Genomic DNA, 22,388 nt, shown 5'->3' with positions numbered 1-22,388 from the left:
ATTAACCCAGGAATACAATAATCTCCTATTGGAAAGTTTTGTTAGGTAAGTCTTTGGAACATTTTCATCCATCGGTTTCTATATTGCAGATCTCCGGAAGAAGTATTTGTGGAGGGGAATGGTCAGCAGCCAGGGAGACCTCCCAAAGATCGGCCAGTAAGCTAGATGAGGAAGGATTGGAGCTTGCAGTCTGTTGTCATGGAGTGCTTCTCTCTGCCCTCAATATGTACAGGGGAGAAATCTTTGCATATCCCCTGTACTTACAACAGAAGCTGGCCAGTGCTTAGTTTTTTTGCACGGATGTGACCTGCAAATATTGGCCCTACCTCCAAAGAGTCACAAAAAGCTGCCCGGAGCTCCAGCATCTTCTGAACATGAAGCCCTTTCTCTCAGTGTTTCATGCCAAAGCCCATGATTTCAAATGTGAAGTAAGCAATTGTTACCATCATGTCACAGAATCACTTTATGTGAAAACCTCCTGACTTCCACTTCAAAATTGACTTGTTATAACATGCCTTGTTTTTGAATGTATTTTAAACAGGTGAAATGGAATGGGGCGTATCAGGAGGGGGCTGGATTAACACTAGGGGAGGAGGTGGAACAGGTCAACGCCTTCCTCTCTCGTATAGCAGTGACCACCAAACATATGTCAAAAGCAGGTGAGATGAAAAAATAGTATAAACTTTGGTGTAAGAAATGAGTGGAATAATGAAATCATCATATGTTTTCTGTTGCAGGACGTACAGACATGCTGACGCTCATGGCCATGCGCTGGAATAAGCAAAAGGTCAACAACTTGGCCACCTCACTGTCCCGCAGATATCTGAAAGTAATAATATCAGTTTTTTAAGTGTTACATTTTCTTTGTTAGCAGGCATTGAGGCTGTGGACTTGAATGTTAATTTAATTATTTTTATTGTCTCATATTGTCATTTTTAGACCACAAAAGCTCTGGAAAACCAGTTGCGGAACTTGGAGTCCATGACGGCAGAGTTGGCAGTGACTGAGAGTCAGGTGGAAGACCGGGTCAGTGATGTGAAGGAGTGGGCAGAAGGTGAGAAAATGATCGCTGTAGTTTTGCCAGCACAGAGTTTTTGAAGTCATGATTAATACTTTTTTTTTTCAGTCTCAGAATTATTGATAACAATCTCATTATCTAGTTTTCACAAATCATTCAGGATTATGATAGTTTGCATAGGAATTACAATATATCTCATTTTGAAACATTTACTAAATGTATTGTCTGAAAAGAAGGGATTTTTTTGTTGACTTTTCTTCAAGAGCAGAATGTGGCGTCCAAAATTAATTTTTAAATCTGTTACCTTATCATAATGGTATTTGAGAACTGCATGAAAATGAGATCAAATTGTGTTGTTATTATAAGTCACTAAGTGCAACACACATATTTCCTCTCCAAAGCAACAACCAACAAGACAAGCGATGCTGCTGCCTTGGCCATCAAGATTGAGGTGCTGGTGGCCAGTATCAAGAGGCGCTCGCAGCGTCTTTACAAAGACACAGACAGCAACAAAGGTCGTGCCAGAATCCGCCGCAAGATTAGGGAGGAGAAAGTGATCCTGACTTCTGCTGTGGAAAAATACAACAGACTGGTTCCAAGCACTCTGTGCTCTGGGGTCCGTGGGGATGTAGGCGTCTCACGGCGAGAGCGGAGAGCGCCGGTGCACGGCACGGCAGCGCGCTGCGGTGCCGTCTCTGTTGCCACAGCTATGCCGTAGGGTACGCCGTAGGGTACGCCATAGGCTACGGCGTAGCCGTGGCTTTAGAGCCTGCAGCGCACCGCAGCGCTGCCGTGCCGTGCACCGGCGCTCTCCGGGATGGAGACAGGCAGGATGCACGTTTGGGTGGGCACAGCCCCCCCCTGCCCCCCCCCTAGCACTGGCCTCGCTTACAGGTGAATGAGACATGGGGTAGTTTTGCTGTAAATGTGCTGTCCAAAATGTTTAATAATCGTATGCGCGTTCGTGTTTGTGGGGGCGTGGCTTTGGACGGAGCACTCGTGGGTGGGGGCGGGGCTTAGAGGAAGCGCCACTTTCAAATCTTGCTAGCTCTAGGAAGTTGCATAGAATAACTTTAAACTGAAAACCACATACCGTGTATATATGGGAGAAAAAAAAAAAACCCGACACTGATGAACTCACGTCGCTCATGATGAAAGCGCTGGCCTCCTCTGCCGACCTGAACTCCCTCTCTGCGCCGTTGTGAGTGATGCGGAGGCGGGCGGGGTACAGCAGACCGTAGCGGATCCCCGGGATCTCGCGGAGCCGGCGGCGGACGTCATTAAAAGCGGCTCGGGCACGGGCCGTCTTCTGGGTGTGGTCGGGAAAGACAGAAAAAGTCAACTCTCCACACGTAATCCGTTGCTGAGCCCTGGCTCGGCGCAATATATCCACACAGTCTGTATGATAGTGCAGACGGGCGATGATGGGACGAGGGCGCTCTCCGGGCTTCGGCTTCGGCTGGAGGGTGCGGTGAGCGCGGTCCATGAGAGGCTCCTTCTCCAGCTTGAAAGCCTCCTTGAGCAGAGAGGGAATATCCGTAACAGCAGAAGAGGTGGAAAAATCTTCAGGAATTCCCACGATCCGTATGTTATTGCGCCGGGATCTCGCCTCCAGATCCTTGCATTTATTATCAGTTCAGTTGACAGATGCTTCACTTTAGCCTGTAAGGTTGTGACGTCATCGGTGCAGGATGAAAGAGATGTTTCCATTTCAACCACGGTGTTCTTCAGAGCGCGCACATCAGACTGGATGTTTGTAATGCTGTTTGATAATTCCGACTTCACCGCTTGCAGCTCAGTCTTGATGCTCGACAGGTTCTCATTCAAGGCAGCCTGAAGCTCCGCTTTGAAAACAGCCGCCATCTCAACGCGGAGTGATGCGAGCAGCTCGGCCTTAAAGTTGTGTGAAGGAGGAGCGGCCCCGGCGGCCTCAGCCAGGCTGGACGGGGGGGTCACCACGAGGCGGGGATGCGGCGTGCGAAGAAGGCCGCGGCGGTGGTGCGGATGGTTTGATTTTTGGAGACATTTTGGTCGGCAAAAATACGGGGCCAAAGTAGAATAATGAAGGTCGGGAAAAATAAACCGAAGGAAGATGAAAAAGCTGTACCAAAAATAGATATTCTTAAAGGTTGTTGCAGGAGCTCAAAAAAACACGTCCTATTCCATTAGTCGCTACACCGGAAGTCCCCCCATCCTGGATCATTTGAATGCAGAACTTCAGAGACGGTTCAGCAAAAATAACTGTGATATAATGAGGGGTATACAGGCACTTAACCCCAAGGGTGAAAGCTTTTTAGAAGAGAAAACAGTTTTGCGTCTTGCCTGTCTTTTTGACTGTGATGTTGAGGACCTAAAACATGAGCTGGATCAGGCAAAGAAGGTCATTCAGAGAAAGGCACAGTGTGGGACTGAACTATCCAGTATCCTGGATTTAACATCTTTTCTTGAACCATACAAAGAGGTTTTTCATCAGCTTTTTCACTTGTGTCGGATAGCTATAGCTTTGCCTGTTAGCAGTGCCCGTTGCGAGCGCAGCTTCTCAGCGCTTAAGCTGATAAAAAATCATTTGAGAACAACAATGAATGATGACAGGCTTAGCAATATTGGAGTGCTTGGTATTGAGAGGAGGAGGTCATGTCATGCACAGATAATCAGAATCCCCTCACAACATACATTTTCTACACTCAAAAGTGTAATCATTAAAGAGATGGACCTAGTGGGGGTCATAACAGCAACCCAGGCTGCTAAAAAGTGGGAAAACCTGAAGAAGTAGTACAGGGTGAATAATGTTCGATGTGTCACAATAGTTTGGTGAATGGGTCACTGGCTCACATATGGGATTCTTCTGCATGTGGATATGCTTCACACCATGGTGGATCTTCGGAAATCATCTGTCTCCGGTCCTGCAGTATAAATGGGGTTCATAACAAAATATAATTTGACCTTGTCTCCTTCACACAGGATCTGATTCTGCCAAAGACTGGCTCTGGAACAGAGGGTGGAGGGGTCACAGCCGCAACCTGGCCTTTCTATGAGGCCATGCACAGAGCCCTGGGGCAGAGGGACTCCATCAGGCCCCTCAATCTCATTGCCACTGCAGTGGACTCTAGTGAAGAGGGGCCTAGTTCCTCTGCTCCAGGGCCTGATGAGGGCCCTGGTACTTCTGCTCCAGGTTCATCCAAGAAGAAATCGAGGAAGAGGAAGAATGAGGTGTTATCCTTTCTAAAGGACTACACTGACAAACAACTCAAGAGGCAGAAGGAGCTGGACGAAAAGGAGGAGGAGAGACAAAAGCAGAGGGATGAGCAATTATCCGAATTAATCAAGATTTTTGGCAAGATTGTTGACAAAAATTAGTTTTCCTCATCATTTGTTCAGTCATAATTTGAGGTTCAATTTATTTTGTTTCATTTCATATTGGACATATCCTTAGTTGACCTTATAATAAACAGACGTTCTTTTCCCTTACCTGAGTACAGTGTTTGAATTAAGATTTCCTGTGTTAACAGAAATGCATACATGTAAATACTAGCAAGATAGTTTTAAATCCAACACAAACAAGTCAGGCAGTGTATTTGTTTATTTGATTTGTTCATTTAATTGGATCCCCATTAGCTGCCACCAGAGTGGCAGCCACTCTTCCTGGGGTCCACACACAACAAAACATAAGACACAATAAGACATCAAAACATCACATGAGACACAATAGATATGTCTGACAAAACATAAAAACAAACGGCATAGGCTTCAAATTAAAACAAACTAAAGTACACTAAAACCAACCATCACAATACATTAAACTCATATCCCACCTAATGCCCTCAGATTTAGATAACATTTGGATACAAATTGATGTATATGGCTTAATTTAGGGTGGCGAATTATGTTTTGTGGATAACCGGGGCAGGGCTACATAAGTTTTCACTTCTCCCTGCTCCATTTCGACCAGGCAAAAAAAGGGAAGAAAAAATAAAGCCAATGAGGCGTTTTTGTTCATGATTGTTATTATACTGTATTTATGATTATTTTCTAACTATTGTTATTTGGTTTGAATATATATATTTCATTATTGAGCATGTTTGAAGGTTTTTCATTCAATGTGTTCCTCAGAAAGTTCTTCAAAACCTGTCTCTAGTCGGTGCTTCAATGATTTTAATTGGCAACTTGTTCCATACAGACAGAGCGCGATATATTAGACCTCCAGGCAGTAATGTGGTGATTCATTTATTTATGACCACAAATTCAAACAATTTCAGCAAGTTGAACAAAAACATTGCAGTGAATAGTGATCATATAACTGAAATATGTAGCTCAGGTTACCATCAGTGTATAAATATGTAGGTATACACTACCTTGTTCTCTATAGCTGATATAACATGAATTACTCCTATGTGGGATCAATAAAGTTCTTATTTTTGCCATCTGAGAAAATTAAATAATTATATTTGGTGCCTAACTGTTTCCCAAGTATATTAGTGCGTGTGTTAAAGAATAAATGAGACGAAAAACATACATTTCCTTGTAGAAAGGCGCTTTATGAAAATAAGTCCATTTACTTGTAGTAGTTTACTACAAGTAATTAGTCTGTAGTCTTGCCACATCCAATATGGCGGCAACATTGACGTATCGGAGCAGCTCGATGCGGCGTCTACGTATATATGTCTATGGTTATAATCTGCTACTGCTACAACCGCTGCTACTAGCGCTACTACTAAATATTTAATCAGTTTTCCAACTGTTGCTCTGCTTACTGCCCTCTATCGGTGACTGCCAGTACGACGCTCTCCTCACGTACTACGCGAGCGACGTTGCAGTGGTGCAGGTGAACGGACGTGAACGGACGCGAACGCAAGCACCAACAGCAAGTATATCCCAGGCTTTACGTTCGGGGTCTAGACATTATACCCATTCACAACGCTAGATGGCAGTAGATATCTTTAAAGCGAATGCTTCCCGTATGGCTGTTCCCATCTGGGTTGATGGTTGCGTCTCCCTCTGCAGCCAGAACTGACAACCGTCCAACCATCTATCACCAATCCTGTTCTTTAAAGGAGCTGTATGTACCGACCTATCAGCATACTCTCAGCCATCTCAAACGTCATTGAAAAGGTCGTAGCAGAGCAACTAGCTGCACATCTGGATTCTAGGTCCTTTTTACATCCAATGCAGTTTGGTTTCAGAAAGAAACATTCTACTGAATCTGCTTGCTGCTACTTCCTTGAGGAAATTAAAATCAGCCTAGATCAGGGAGGAGTGGTGGGAGCAGTCTTCCTTGATCTACGCAAGGCCTTTGATACAGTAAATCACGAGGTGCTGTTACATAAATTAAAAAATTATGAATTGTCTATCAATGTACATAACTGGGTGAAATCTTACCTAAGTGGTCGACACCAGTGTGTACGAGTGAATGGTATACTATCTCCATTTCTAGCATCCACACTGGGAGTCCCACAAGGGTCAATTTTAGGGCCGCTGCTGTTTTGTTTATACATTAATGACTTGCCTTCTGTCTGTCAGGATGTTAACACTATAATGTATGCCGATGATACTGTATTGTATACTCATGGGAAAAATGTAACAGAGGTGGCTGTGAAATTAACAAAGGCAATGAACAAGGTTAGTGATTGGTTATACAACTCATGCCTCACGTTAAATGTGGAAAAAACTGTGACCATGTTCTTTACAAATAGGCGTAAACTTAAAAGTTACCCTGATATTGTAGTAAATGGGCAAAAAATAAAACACGTAGAACAATTTAAATACCTGGGGGTAATGTTGGATTCAACACTTAGTTTTAAAGGGCATGTCAAAAAGCTGAGTAACACGTTGAAATATAATTTAGCTAATTTCAGATACATAAGAAATTCTCTCACCCTTGAGGCATCAAGTACATATTTAAATGCAATGATTAAGCCCCATTTTTTGTACTGTGTTACATCCTGGTCTCAGGCATGTAAAACAGTTACAAAACCACTAGAGTTATTGTACAAAAGTAGTCTTAAGATCCATGCCAAAAAACCACGACATTACCATCATTGCCATGTACTTGCCAAATATGATATTTTGAGCTTTGAAAACTTGATTATACACTCAAATGTTTGTCTACTTCACAAAATTATTCATAATGCTTATGCCCCCCCTCTGAAAAAGTTTGTGACACTCTGCTCTGAAAACGCAGTACGTCTAACTAGATCTGTTACGAGGGGTGAGTGTAGTATTCCTCAACGTAGAACTCAGTTTGGCAGCTCTTCTTTTTCCTGTGTGGCCATGGGTCAGTGGAATGTCCTTCCCACAGAACTTATTCTATGTACAAATCCTCACACATTCTCATGCTTGTCAAAGTGCTGGTTATTAAGTAAGCAAGTTTGCACACATTGTTGAGTATTATGTGAGTGTGTGTATGCGTCTGGTTATGAGTGTGGTTGAGGATGAGGATGATTGTTATCTTTGTATTGTATGTGTATGTGTTTGAATGTGTGATGAGAGTGAGAGAGAGTGTATGTGCTGTTGGTCTCTATTGTGCACTTTATGATCTGGCGCTCTTGTTTCCGTGCTTTTATTTATTAGTGCATTCTGTCAAATTTTTAAATATTATGGTTATTATGTCTTATTTAAATTAATCTTAATATTGTATCTGCTTAGCACTTTACCTGCCCAGGGACTACAGGCGGAAATTAGCAATTGTTGCTATAACCTGGCTCAGAGCATCTCTTCTTGTTTTACAAGATTAATGTTTTTTTTTGTGCATTGTCCCTGTTTTAAATAAATAAATTCAATCAATCAATCAAACCCTCCACCTATCTCCCAATCACCAAGTCAGTATTGTTTCTGAAGCTCCACCCTCCACCTATCTCCCAATCACCAAGTCAGTATTGTTTCGGCATCCGGGTTGCCAGCTCTGCTGTAATTATCGCAGCCATGGCAGCCTACGTTCCTGCTGCATTCTGCAGCCTACCTGGCAACCTCTGGTCGGGGGGAGGGTACACGCCGCTCAACAATATTTTAAAAGTGACTGCAGTACCAGTTTTGGACATTTCTTACAGACGGTTCCTTTAAATAAGAAATGTTCAAATGAAATCACCAATGAATAAAATATAAATAACAAAAAATGCTTTCCAAAAAGAAGAAATACTCTATTTGATGTTTTGAAAAAATCTAATCCTTTTAATGAAAAATAAATAAATATTTTTTTTTATAAAATAAAATAAACAAAAAGGTGTTTTTAAATCAAAAGCAACTAAGGAAGGTGTTCCAAATGAAAATGTTTGGAGCGTCCCTGGGTCTTCCTCAGGCTGGAAACAGTAAAACTGTGAAGAGGTTTCTGGGGAGAGAGATGTTGTCTCTCCCAATGCCAGAAGCAGAATGAGCCTCCTGGAGGCTCCGCCTTTTATACTCCGTTTTTAACCGTCTTTACCGGCTGTTTTACCAGGAACTTTACACACAAATATTTTACTGTCTTAACCCCTTCAATACTGAATGAAATATAATTGTATTATTTTAAACCTTTGAACCTTGTTTTTAATAAAAATGTATGTAGTTTATTTTAATTACTTATTTAAAAAAAATAACTTTTAACCTTGTTTTTTAAATAATTAATAGCATACTTATTTTAAGATCAAAATCTTTTTAACCCTGTTTTTAAATTAAATAAATCTAAGACTTGAATTTTAGATGAATGGGATTAAGGTTAGTGTTAGGAAAAGGAACCTGTCCCCGTAGACAGGAGGTGTCCGGTCTGTCCGGGCAGCTCCCAATGACGCTTGTTCAGTCATTCATCACCATTAGGATTTTTTTATATAATGAAGAAAATGAAAAAAAAAATAAGAAAATGAAAAAAGGGATTCATAATCAATAAAACAAATGTGTGCCTCGACGCAACGTTTCAACTCTTTAAGAGTCTTCTTCAGGCAAAAGCACAAAGAAACACTAGCTCAGAGCTGTGAAGCACCTCACCACTGTCCGAGGAGCGAGAGCAGAATGAATATAATATATATTAATATAATAATATATTAATGTAAGCTCCTCCTGCTCCAGTGTTTCCCCTACCATTATATAGGCCTGGCGGGGCCGCCAGGCCAACGAGACCCCCCCGCCAGGGAGTCATGAGTAACGGCAGGCAGGGAGTAGCGAGTGACATCACAGGGGGGCGTGCTGCGAACTAAGCACTGGGCGTACCGCAAACCAAGCCGCCCAATGAAATTCAAACGCGGGGAAACATATATTTCCCGACCGTTTATCATTTTATTCTTTTATCTTTGTGATCCACAATGACGGTAAGTAGAAGTGAATGGTGATTTTTGGTGTGGAATGGTGAACATTTTTCGTCAACCCTGTTACCATCAACCCTGTTACCATTCTAGGGTAACAGGGTTGACAAAAGTATACGCTGTTGTGTGTACATGAAAATATACTTCTCTTACAAATAGTATTTACATAATATGCACATCCAAGCAAAAAGGTCCCCCGGCAATCTGGCAACATCTTGAGCCAGTACTGGACTATGTACAAGCCCATCATCCATCTGTGTCTGTGGTCCACTTCCTCAGTGATGGCCCGTGTACTCAGTACAGACAGAAGGGTAATTTCTTCCTGTTCAGTACTGAATTGAGCAAGAGAGGCTTTCAGAGTGGCACCTGGAATTTCTTCGAAGCGAGCCATGGCAAGGGAGCCCCTGATGGTGTTGGGGGAGTGTTAAAAAGACTGGCAGATCAGCTTGTGAGTCAAGGACGTGACATCCCTGATGCCGCCACACTATACTGAGCGCTACTGACAACTAGCACGACAGTGAAGCTCTTTTATGTGAAAACCCAGAACATAGTGGATGCATACTGTAACATGCCAGCAAACATTGCATCGGTCCCAGGGACAATTCAATTCAATTCAATTTAATTTTATTTATATAGCGTCTAATACAACAAAAGTTGTCTCTAGACGCTTTCCAGAGACCCATACCCAGAACATGACCCCCGAGCAGTTATTACATAAACAATGGCAGGTAAAAACTCCCCTAGTGGGAGAAAAACCTTAAGCCAAACAGTGGCAAGGAAAAACTCCCCTTTAGGAGGGAAGAAACCTTGAGCAGGACCAGGCTCATAAGGGGGACCCTCCTGCCGAGGGCCAGACTGGTGAGTCAGGGACGGCAGCAGCACAGCAGGCAGGTGGAAGCAGCAACGGGATGACCAGGGGTGGGGACCGCAGGCCAGCACGCAGCTCCCGAAGCTCCGGCCCAATCATCAAGTCCCAGGTTGGGGTGCAGGGTACAATGCGAATACACCAGGTGGTCACCAACAGAAAAGGCCACTTGATCTCCAGGGACGTCAGCTGTCTGTGTGCCACATTGAAGAACCTGTCCTGCAAATGTTTCAACACTCACCACTTCATCTTCCCTCCACTGCCAGAGGGCCCTCAAATTATCCAGGCTGAGGAACCTCAGGCAACCTCAAGCAACCTAGTCAGACCTACACCAACCCAGTCAGACCTACACCAACCCAGTCAGACCTACACCAACCCAGTCAGACCTACACCAACCCAGTCAGGCCTACACCAACCCAGTCAGACCTACACCAACCCAGTCAGACCTACACCAACCCAGTCAGGCCTACACCAACCCAGTCAGACCTACACCAACCCAGTCAGACCTACACCAACCCAGTCAGACCTACACCAACCCAGTCAGACCTACACCAACCCAGTCAGAGGAGCACCTGACAGAGGAAATTCAGGAACCCCAGGAGATCAACTGGAATGATGATGAGATTATCGGAGAATGGTGTGTCCTGACATATGACAAGCAGCTCTACCCAGGAATTATCATGGCAACAGATGAAGGCTATGCCCAAGTGAAGTGCATACACCGTGTTGGCCAGAATAGATATTTCTGGCCAGCCCGTGAGGACAGTATCTGGTACATGTTCGATGACATTCTAAGACTGATTCCTGCTCCTGTTAGAGTGACAGCACGGCACGTAGACATCTGGTCAAAACGTGTTGGGTAGGCAGACAGGAATGTTACGTGAAGTGATAATTAGCATTATGGTTTGCACTCTATACACTGGAGCAAAATAGAAATATTAAGTTACACAGGTGAGAAAGTTCTGAAAATGTCATATCCATCTGGGAGTTTTTTTGCGGTTCTAGATTGCTCAGAGTTTTTGTGTGGGCAAACTATTGTCAGATTGATGTAATTGTCATTGTGCCAAAATTGTTGACCAGGATGGTTGTTCAGCTGTCGCTCGTCACAGAGGTTTACTGCTGTTATTAACTAGGGCAGTGTTTTTCAACCCAGTCCTACAAGGCACACCTACCAGGAAGTATTTGTTCCAGCTCTACTCCTGTACACCTGATCCAGCTAATGGCTTGATCCTGATTGGTTGAGCAGGAGAAATAGAGCTACCTGGACACAGGTGTGTGGAATTCAGGTGTGCAGGAGTAGAGCTGGAACAAATACTTCCTGGCAGGTGTGCCTTGTAGGACTGGGTTGAAAAACACTGAACTATGGTACCACTGATTGCGTTTGAGGGGGCACAGCAGATAAAGAGACTGTTGTTTATTCTGTTAAGGCCAAACTTTACATTTGCAGTATCATCATCATCATCATTTTTTCCATCATCTTCTATGCTAAAACCTCTCAATAAATCTCTCCAAAATATTCCGATTAATCATGTTGAACTAAAGGTTTATGAATGTCCTATTATAACTCCATTACACCTAAAACTGTAACTTAAACAAGCAGTATAACCAATATGGTAAATGTTGTCAACCCTGTTACTGAGGTGTCAGTCCTGTTACTTGTATAATATTCTAATATAATTTAAAAAAGGAAAAGACAAATGTAAAATTAACTCATTTTATATGTTAAGTAAAAGAGACTAATGATCCACTCACAGAAATTGAGGCGTTGTTATTTCTTTCCATAACTTTTTCTTAAACCAGAAGATGTTGTGAAAGTGTCAATTGTAAATGAGGATATTCATCAGTGGAAAAAAGTAAACTCCTCAATATTCTCAACTTTGCAAACACACTTAGTGTAACAAGGGGGGGTTTATCTTTCATAGTATATCAGATTTGTTCTAAATATGGATTTAAAACCTTTTCAAACAGTAATTTATATGTCAGTAACAGGGTTGACGAAACATACATGCATGTTGATTATAAGTGAAAAAAATAAAAAAAGTAAGATAGCCTGAGATGGCACGGCACATTTTTCTGAGAGGTAAGGATCTACTTTATCAAACAAGGGGCTTAAAGACTTTTAAAACAGTATTTTGAAAATCAAACATTAAAAATGAGAAATGGCACGTTTTCGTATAATGACCCACCTATGTGCTTGTATGGGTGATATGAACGGAAGCTAAACAAAGCGACACATGAATTTCATTGGCTATTGCCCACTATCGCTGGACGATGTCGTCCGAAAGTTAAAATATTTTCATCATTGGTTTGACAGAGCTATTCTATATTGGATAAATGAGTTAAACTTGCCTATGAGCACAATACACTGTCATAGAATTGAACATACACATCAGTAAGTCCCTGCTTATAACGTTCTAAGCAACAGAGAATGCTTGTACTTTTTTTTTTCCTTCAAGATGTCACAATAAATGACTAGTAATGCCAGCTTTGATATTAAATGTATTATGGGTTTTCACTTTTGTAAGCTGTCTCAATTGACCTGGAATGCTGCAGACAGGTCTTGCATTTTGGGTTGCTTTAAGAAATCTCAAACCGCACTATGTATGGCATTAGTGTCTTTGATGAGATCAGCATTATTTTTAATTAATGAAATTAATAATACATTATATCGCATTGTAAAAGAAATCCAACACGAATGTTCTCTTCTCCCACCTCATTGATATAACTGTTCTACTGTTTTAATGTAGACATCAGAGGAAGAACACAACTATTGCAGGAAAGAGGCTGAATTGTGGGTTAGTGTTAACATCAATTACTCTCACACATACAATCTTTCATAAAGTTCCACATATGTGACTAATTTTTTCTCTCTTTTTCCCCCCCCCCCCCCCCCAATAGCCAACAGACACACCTAGGGTTGCCACCCGTCCCGTAAAATACGTGATTGTCCTCTATTTGAGAAAAAAATGTTGCGTCCCGTATTGAACTAATATGGGACGCGATTTGTACCGTATTTTCATTAATTTTTACACCATATTCTAGTTGAATTATTGAAATAAATTAACTTTTACACCATATTCTAGTTGAATTATTGAAATAAATTAACTGTTACACCATATTCTAGTTGAATTATTGAAATAAGTTAACTTTTACACCATATTCTAGTTGAATTATTGAAATAAATTAACTTTTACACCATATTCTAGTTGAATTATTGAAATAAGTTAACTTTTACACCATATTCTAGTTGAATTATTGAAATAAATTAACTTTTACACCATATTCTAGTTGAATTATTGAAATAAATTAACTGTTACACCATATTCTAGTTGAATTATTGAAATAAGTTAACTTTTACACCATATTCTAGTTGAATTATTGAAATAAATTAACTTTTACACCATATTCTAGTTGAATTATTGAAATAAGTTAACTTTTACACCATATTCTAGTTGAATTATTGAAATAAATTAACTTTTACACCATATTCTAGTTGAATTATTGAAATAAATTAACTGTTACACCATATTCTAGTTGAATTATTGAAATAAGTTAACTTTTACACCATATTCTAGTTGAATTATTGAAATAAATTAACTTTTACACCATATTCTAGTTGAATTATTGAAATAAGTTAACTTTTACACCATATTCTAGTTGAATTATTGAAATAAATTAACTTTTACACCATATTCTAGTTGAATTATTGAAATAAATTAACTTTTACACCATATTCTACTTGAATTATTGAAATAAATTTACTTTTACACCATATTCTTCACCTGTAGGCTATATTTTACATCTTGGCTGATGTGAACATACGTAGCATAGGAGGATATTTCAGTTGCTATATGGTTGTCTGTCTCTACAGTCATGAAAGTTCAATGCTATTAAAGCACTTTAAACTTTAAATCAAAGCATTTTGTTTTTCATATAAAATAAACACATTTTTATTCAGTTTAGAAGTTTTGGGGCTTTTTTTTTTGGCTCCTGCGCTGCTGAAATCAGGGCGTCCCTTATTTCTATTTCTGAAAGGTGGCAACCCTAGACACACCACCAATCTTAAAAGGTAAGGTGCAATAACTTGAACCAGAAACAATTATTTAAAATTGACTGTGATGTAATTGTTGGGATTTGCTTGATTTATAGCTTCCTAATGAGATCCTCACGATGGTGCTCCTGGAGGTTGTTTTGAGTGAAGGAGACCCAGCATACATGCGACTGGCACTGGTGTGCAAGGCATTTCAAAATCTCACCATGAGCCACAGCTTCAGGGACAAGGCTCACTTTGCTTGGCTAGATGGTAATTAAAATGCCATGTTTGAGTAAATCATCCCTATACAATGTATATTGCTAAAGCATTTTTTCCCTTTTCTTTTTTTTTTTTTTTGTTTTTTTTTTGTTTTTGGAACAGGAGAGCTCAACTGGGATAAGTACCCCAAAGTCTACAAGGAGGAATCCAGGAAGGCATTTTGCATAATCCGGTGCCATGACTGCGGCGAGATGTTTAAAGACTGCGTTGGCTTCACTGGCAATGGCAAACGTGGGGAGTACCCCCGTTATTACACAGACTGCCTACCAGGTCTCTGTCCCTTTTGCCAGTATTGAAATCATCTCTCATTCCATCTCTGCGAATAAATGCTCTAAATAAATGTTCTTGTCGTGAAAGTTTTTCTAGCCATTGCAGAAATGTCTTATTCAGCTTTGTCCATCAATACAATGTGTCAGCTAAAGGTTAAATGTGACTATAGCACTAGAATCATTTTAATGGAGTCTGTTGGTAATCGTGTTATGAGATGCTAGGTTCCACATGAGATGGCACATTATTCTCACCTTGGACACTTGGGGAGATTTGATGTTTTGGTCTATATATTTATAAATACAGTAAATATACTTCTGTAGGCATGGTTATTTACAGTCCTTTCTATTTGTAATGCTTTCTGTACATTCATTCAAGAAAGGGTTGGATTTAATTCCACACAAGCTAGGAGTTTGCATTATTCATTTGTAGGTAAAAAAATGTCCTTTTGCACACCTACAGGGACGTGTGTTGGAGCAGGCAAACTAGGTCCTGCACACTGTCTTCATTTAAGTAGAGCATCTGTGTATTAAGCTATACATTTCAGTCTCATGACCTTCATTTGGTATCTAGCTACATCAGCAACAGTTATTTAGAGGACCAATCCAACACACCCGTCTGTTACCATGCAATGGAGAGGTGACAGCCCATGCAAGTAGTAAAGGTGGTGGTGTTGAGTTCATAATACAAGACGGAGAAAAGACTGAAACTTGTTCAACAGACTACTCTATAAGAATATTAAAGCATAGAATTAGGTAACCCTTCATTTTACCGTACGGTAATTACCAGGTGACAAATTATGGTATTTTATTCATGATTATGAGTATTTTCCCATTAATTACATGGCAACTTCCAGATATATGTGTACATTAATTACTCCCAAGTTGCCAAGTATTACCTGCTAGACAACTACCAGGTAATACCATCCTAGTATGTATAACCATTTACTGTATAATCTCCTGGTAATTACACGGAACTTACCATGGTAAATGACACCCTGGTTGCAAGGTAATTACAAAGTATTTTCCTGACAATTACCTAGTATTTATGTGTTTTCTATATGTAATTACCAGCTAACTACCTGGTATTCACTCCAGCCAAGATATCCATGTAGGTAGGTACTTTAAGTATACCAAGTATTTTCCATGTAATAACCTGGTAATTCACCCATGTACTACCCATGTAAACACATGGGTAGTAGCTTACCAGACAATTGCAGTTGTTACTAGGTAATTTCATAAAAACGACCATGTAATTACATGGTAGTTGTCAGAAAAATACTTGGTAATTACCTAGTACCTATACTGGGTAACTTGCATGGTAACACAGAAATTACCAGGTAATTACATGGTAGTAAATTACTTGGTATACTTATAGTCCCTATACCTACATGGCTATCTTGGCTGGTAACAAAGTGAATACTTTTAAATACCAGGTAGTTAGCTGGTAATTACATATAGTAAAAACAAATACATTGCAATCAGGGTTGTCATTTTCCATGGTAAGTTCCATATAATTACCAGGAGATTATACAGTAAATAGTTATACATAGTGTATGATACTGGTTCATTACCTGGTAGTTATCAGGGAAAATACTTGGTAATCATATATAATACATTTTAGGCCTGTAGGCAGGGAGTTCCAAAGGTTTAGCCCCTTTACTGAAAATGAAGACTGTCCTAAAGAATTGGTATTATCATGTACTGTAGTTGGTCTGTGGTTTGACATCCAGAAGTGTTCAAATGTGACAGAAGTTCCAGAAGAGAAGCAGAATGAGTAGGCATACTGTTTTGTGGGTAATAGGTCAATCATTTATTCTCATGACCACTCCCTTAAAAGTACTGCTTGTCCAGAACCCTTATCCATAATTTATACATTATGGATAATTAGAATGGACTTATTCGGCTCAACTGCTGTCATAACACACATGGAAGTGGAAGTGATATTGTTGGCATGCAGAGTGAAGACATCATATCTGGCAAGTTTTGGCTATCCTTATATGACCAAACAACCTATTTATTATCCATCCAATTAGGAATAAGAAATGTATCTTCTCAGTCCATGGAGGAACACAAAACCATTCTTTTTGAATTACTATGGGACAAACTATTGAAGAGACTTTATTGATAGAGCACCCTGAGAAACCAGGTGGGACAAAGGGGTTTGCTCTCGAGTGAATGTCCAGTATGTCGCAAATGTATAAACTCTGGTTGAAGAAAGAAAGAAAGAAAGAAAGAAAGAAAGAAAGAAAGAAAGAAAGAAAGAAAGAAAGAAAGAAAGAAAGAAAGAAAGAAAGAAAGAAAGAAAGAAAGAAAGAAAGAAAGAAAGAAAGAAAGAAGGGTAACACTTTACTTTAAGGTCACCTCTTATAAGCTCATTTTTAATAACCATGTATATACACCACCACTAAAAATGCATGGAACTATTAATAATGCATGAATATGTGATGGTAGGCAAATACACACACACACACACACACACACAGTTCACGTAAACTTTTATCTTTTATATAGGCACAGCACTATTTACTATATGCTTAGTATCATTACAGATCTTCGTGATACACTAACCCTTACTAAATAATATTTGACACTGTTATACTACTTAGCATATCTGATGTATTTTTTGTTCTTGCTTAGTAGGCCTAAATCGCTCTGAATTAAACGTCTAAATATATATATATATATATATATACACAATTTAGGCATTTAGCAGTAGCCTATATATTATAGATAAACACATACTTGGATGAATCCGCAATTATCTAATGGAAATAGTTATAATAAATTAGATAAATATAATACAAAATTGAGATGTCATTGTAAACCCACTGATTGGCTTGGATCGCAGCACACCCACTGCAGTTCTCACCACGCCCCCACTCCCCTCGCACCACGCCCCCTTCCCTGCACCACGCCCCCCCTCCCTGCCTGCAGTTACCCATACTTGCCGCCAGGCCTAAAAAAAAAAAAATCAATGATCATTTATGTTTAGGAGCCTCTGCGCAGCGCTGTTCTGCAACGGGAGTCAACCTGCTTCGTTGCCTAGTAACGCTGCTGAGAGCGCAGGTATATTATTATATATTATGGGATGTATAGAGTTTGTAGCTAGTCAAAAAAAAAAGAAAAAATATCGCGGGCGACAGACAACATGATATAAAGAAATGTTTCTGCCGGGTCCGTGTGTTTGTGTTTGCATGAGACGCTGCAGGGAAGCATGAAGGAAAACACAGCCCGACGACGCACCATGCGTCCGTGGGGTCCTAGTGCCAGCCATGTATGAGCCAATGGTACATTTCCAATTTGTTGTTTAGTTTACATTTTTGTTCTGATTGAGCTTCTTTTTTTGGTAAGCAATAATGATGAAAATAACACAGACAATAGATTGTCTTTCCACTAGAACCACTAAAGGTTCATTTTTCACCCAGTCAAATGCATGTAACTCTGTTATAACAAAACGGGTAAAACAAATCTACAATATTTAAATTATTTATAACTGATATAATCTCAATTGTGAATAGGGATGTTTTGTGGCATATGCCGTCAGCACGAGCAGCCCGTTAAAAGAGGACCATCCCACAGGGTTTTCATAGAGATCCCTCTGAAATATCTAGAAAAGATGTGCTCAATGCTCATATGGGTCAGACCTTTCAGGCCCATGACACTTTGGTTAAAGGTTAGATTAAATCTAATTATTTCATTGAAGTGATATCATTCAGCAATATAGGCCTACAATGATTTTTAATGTAAAACTTTTTTATATTGCTACATGTCCAATATGCCGTCCCACGCGCCTCATCTGTTTAGGATTTTTTCGGTGGTACCACCGGGCCTGAAAAAAATTCTAGGGGAAACACTGTGCTCTATTTATACCTTCCTGCTGCTCCGTCACCAGATCTTGGGTTACAATTGGTTTTAAATAATAAATGTTCAAATGAAATCACCAATGAATAAAAAAGTAAATATAACAAAAATGCTTTCCAAAAAGAAGGAAAAAAACCCTCTATTTGATGTTTTGAAAAAAATCGAATCATTTTTATGAAAAAATAAAAGGAATTTTAAACTCATTTTAATGAAAAAGAATTTAAAAGATTTTTTATGAAATAATCACAGACCCGGAGGACAGAGCAATGGAGGAAAAACACATCCAACAAGCATTAAAAGCATCTCAATATCCACAATGGGCCATCAACAAAGGAGCAGAACAAGTGAGGAGGAAAGAAACGGAACCAAAAAAAGAGGAAAAAACCCACTAACCAGACCGAGGACAGAGGAACCGTGACTCTACCATACATCAGAGGAGTCACGGAAAAAATACAGACAGCCATGCGAAAACACAACATCAATACACCGGTAAAACCTCACACAAAACTCAGACAGCTGCTAGTGCACCTAAAGGACAAAATAGATCACAACAAAAAATGCAGCGTAATATACGAAATCCCCTGTCAATCATGCAATAAAACTTACATCGGAGAAACAGGAAGAAGCTTCATGCGGAAAGGAGACGGGAAAAATTCAAACAAGAACAATAAAAGGGAAGGCATTGCAAGAGACACAAAAGTTAGCTATAACAGACCACTGCAAAAGGGAAAACCATATTATGAACTGGGAAAAAGCCAGGGTCATCCGCACTGAGGACAACAGACACCAGCGCTGGATTATGGAGGCCATCGAGATTAGGAAACAAGGACAACAAACGATGAACAGGGAAGAAGGAGCGTGCATGCTCTCTCACACATGGACCAGCATCTTGGAGCAGTGGGAGGACAACGGGGGGCGTGGCCGACCAGCGGGGGGCGGGCCGACCTGTCAAACCTGGCAGGTTGACCACGCCCTCATAGTACAGCTGATAAGGACATTGTCACTTCCCATCACGTGACACTCTGAGGAAGGCGGGAGATCCGCCGAAACTGTCAGTTTGAAGGTAAGAAGTCGGAACTTTGTCTGGAAAAAAGAAACCTTGGTATATCTATCTGAAGACGTAATGAACACAATACAACTACTACTCCAAATACGTCAAGGCTAAACACCATCTGAAAAATGCAAATCTGGATCCTGGGACCATGACCCCTTTAAGAATCCGAGCAATGGAAACAACCCAAATCCAAAACATCCGCCCAACTAAACCCACGAACCAAACCCTCAAAAATATCGAAATGAACGCAAACCAATTGGACAAAGGGAACAATCCAGACCTTGGAAGAACACCACAAAGACCTCGTAGCCCGGACCAAGGATGAACTTACCCAGCGACCGTTGGATAACTGGCATAGGGCTTTAAATGTAGCGGAACGCTGGACTAAGAAGGACTTGCCATCAATAAAACAGTCCACTATAACCAAGACCTTAGTGGAATTGAAAAACACAACCGAAAAAATACTGAATGAAAGAGTCATCCCACGCGAACGAACCACTTCGTTTACGAAAAAATCAGAATTCCCAAAGCCCAAACGAAGCAACTATAACACGAACTCGACAGAACCTGTACAGACCTCCCAGGTGACCAGTGTGTACAACATGACTGGACAGGAAACGCCTGCCAAAACGCCAAGAGATGTGGACAAAGAGCTGAGCCCAGTCTTTCCGGTACTGTTTCCTTCCTCAACAGACACACTCAAGATTACGACGACGCTTGACGATGACAACAAACCCCAATACCGGTACTACCACCACCAAGGAGACAAAAACAAAAATTGGACACTAACCCCGACCAGACCCATCATAATACTGGCAACTTAAACATGTCACGACTACCAAAGATAAGGGACACCTACAGGGGGTTGCAAAAGTATTCACCCCCCTTGGCTTTTTATCTATTTTGTTACATTTCAACCTGTAATTGAAATATTTTTTGAATCTGAATTGCATGTGATGGATCTGCACAAAATAGTCTTAAGTTGGTGAAGTGAAATGAGAGAAATATCTATAAAACAATAATTAAAAAAAAATAAAACACTTAAAGCAGCACAACGTAACTTCCGCTTTTGTTGAGTTTGGCGGCATCTTTTGGACAAAAGCGGTAGTGCTTTACCAGAAAGAACACTACGTTTCCCATGAGCACATTTAGCTGGAGAAGTGGGGAATAAAACCTGTGTTTTGATCCGACCCGGTCTGTGTGAGTGTTTGTGGTTTACTGTGTGGAAGGTTAAGTTACAGCCGCGATCCAAGCGAGCCGACGACTCTTTCACTCTTTTACTCTGTTATATCAGATACTTGGCCTCCTTGGTTCTGCCTCCAAGCAGGAAAGCGGTGAAAAGTTAAACCATTAGCGATCTTTTCCCCGTCTGATATGTAGCTGCTGCAGCTACAACACAGCAACGGGTTACCAGCTTCTGCTGAGCTCTGCGCTCCACACCCCGCCCATTTTCGTCTCGACTTCAAATCGGAAAGGAGGGGGAAGTGACGTATGCCGTAAAGCAGTCAAAGCCGTAAAAATTTGTAGTTTTTTAGTGTGGCAGGGTTCCTATCATGCTCCTCAAAGTTACATAGTGCCAGTGAAGGCGATACAGAACCCTCAGACCATGACAGAGGTGTCATTAAACCTGTTGGAAGTTGATGTACCATCACAATGACTCTGGAAATATGATATTAAGGTGGAAAACTTACATAGTGTCGCTTTAACATTAGCATGGGCATATGTATTCACCCCCTTTGCTATGGAGCCCCTATCAAGTTCTGGTGCAACCAATTACCTTCAGAAGTCACATAATTAGTGACATGAAGTCCACCTGTGTGCAATCTAAGTGTCACATGATCTGTCACTATAAACACACCTTGTCTGAAAGACCCCATAGGCTGCAACACCACTTAGCAAGAGGCATCACACCATGAAGACCAAGGAGCTCTCCAAAGAAGCCACGGACAAAGTGATTCAGAAATACAGGTCAGGGTTGGGCTATAAAAAAGTATCCAAATCTTTGATGATCCCCCGGAGCACCATCAAATCCATAATGTGCAAATGCAAAGAACATGGGACCACAACAAACCTGCCAAGACAGGGACGACCACCAAAACTCACAGGCCGGAGAGGAAACACAGACACCACAGGTAACCCTGAAGGAGCTGCAGAGTTCCACAGCACAGCAGAGACTGGAGTGTCTGTGCATAGGACCACAATAAGCCGTACACTCCATAGAGCTGGGATTTATGGAAGAGTGGCCAGAAAAAAGCCATTACTTAGCGTAAAAATAAGAAGGCACGTTTTGAGTTTGCCAAAAGGCATGTGGCTGACTCCCTAAATGTATGGCGGAAGGTGCTCTGGTCAGGTGAGACTAAAATTGAACTTTTTGGCCACCAAGGGAAACGCTATGTATGGCGGGAACCCAACACATCCCATCACCCCAAGAATACCATCCCCATAGTGAAACATGGTGGTGGCAGCATCATGCTGTGGGGATGTTTTGCTGCAGCAGGGACTGGGAAACTGGTCCGAGTCGAGGGAAAGATGGATCGTGCTAAATACAGGGTTATCCTACAGCAAAACATGTTTCAGTCTGCCTGTGATTTGAGACTGGGAAGGAGGTTCACCTTCCAGCAGGACAATGACCCAAAGCATACTGCTAAAGCAACAGTCGAATGGTTTAAGGGGAAGAACGTAAATGTGTTGGAATGGCCTAGTCAAAGCCCAGACCTCAATCCAATTGAGAATCTCTGGTTT

Source organism: Cololabis saira, chromosome 5 (genome assembly GCF_033807715.1).
Source record: "Cololabis saira isolate AMF1-May2022 chromosome 5, fColSai1.1, whole genome shotgun sequence".
Taxonomy (NCBI): Eukaryota; Metazoa; Chordata; class Actinopteri; order Beloniformes; family Belonidae; genus Cololabis; species Cololabis saira.
The sequence above is the reverse complement of the archived record's forward strand: the minus strand, read 5'-3'. Positions refer to the sequence as shown.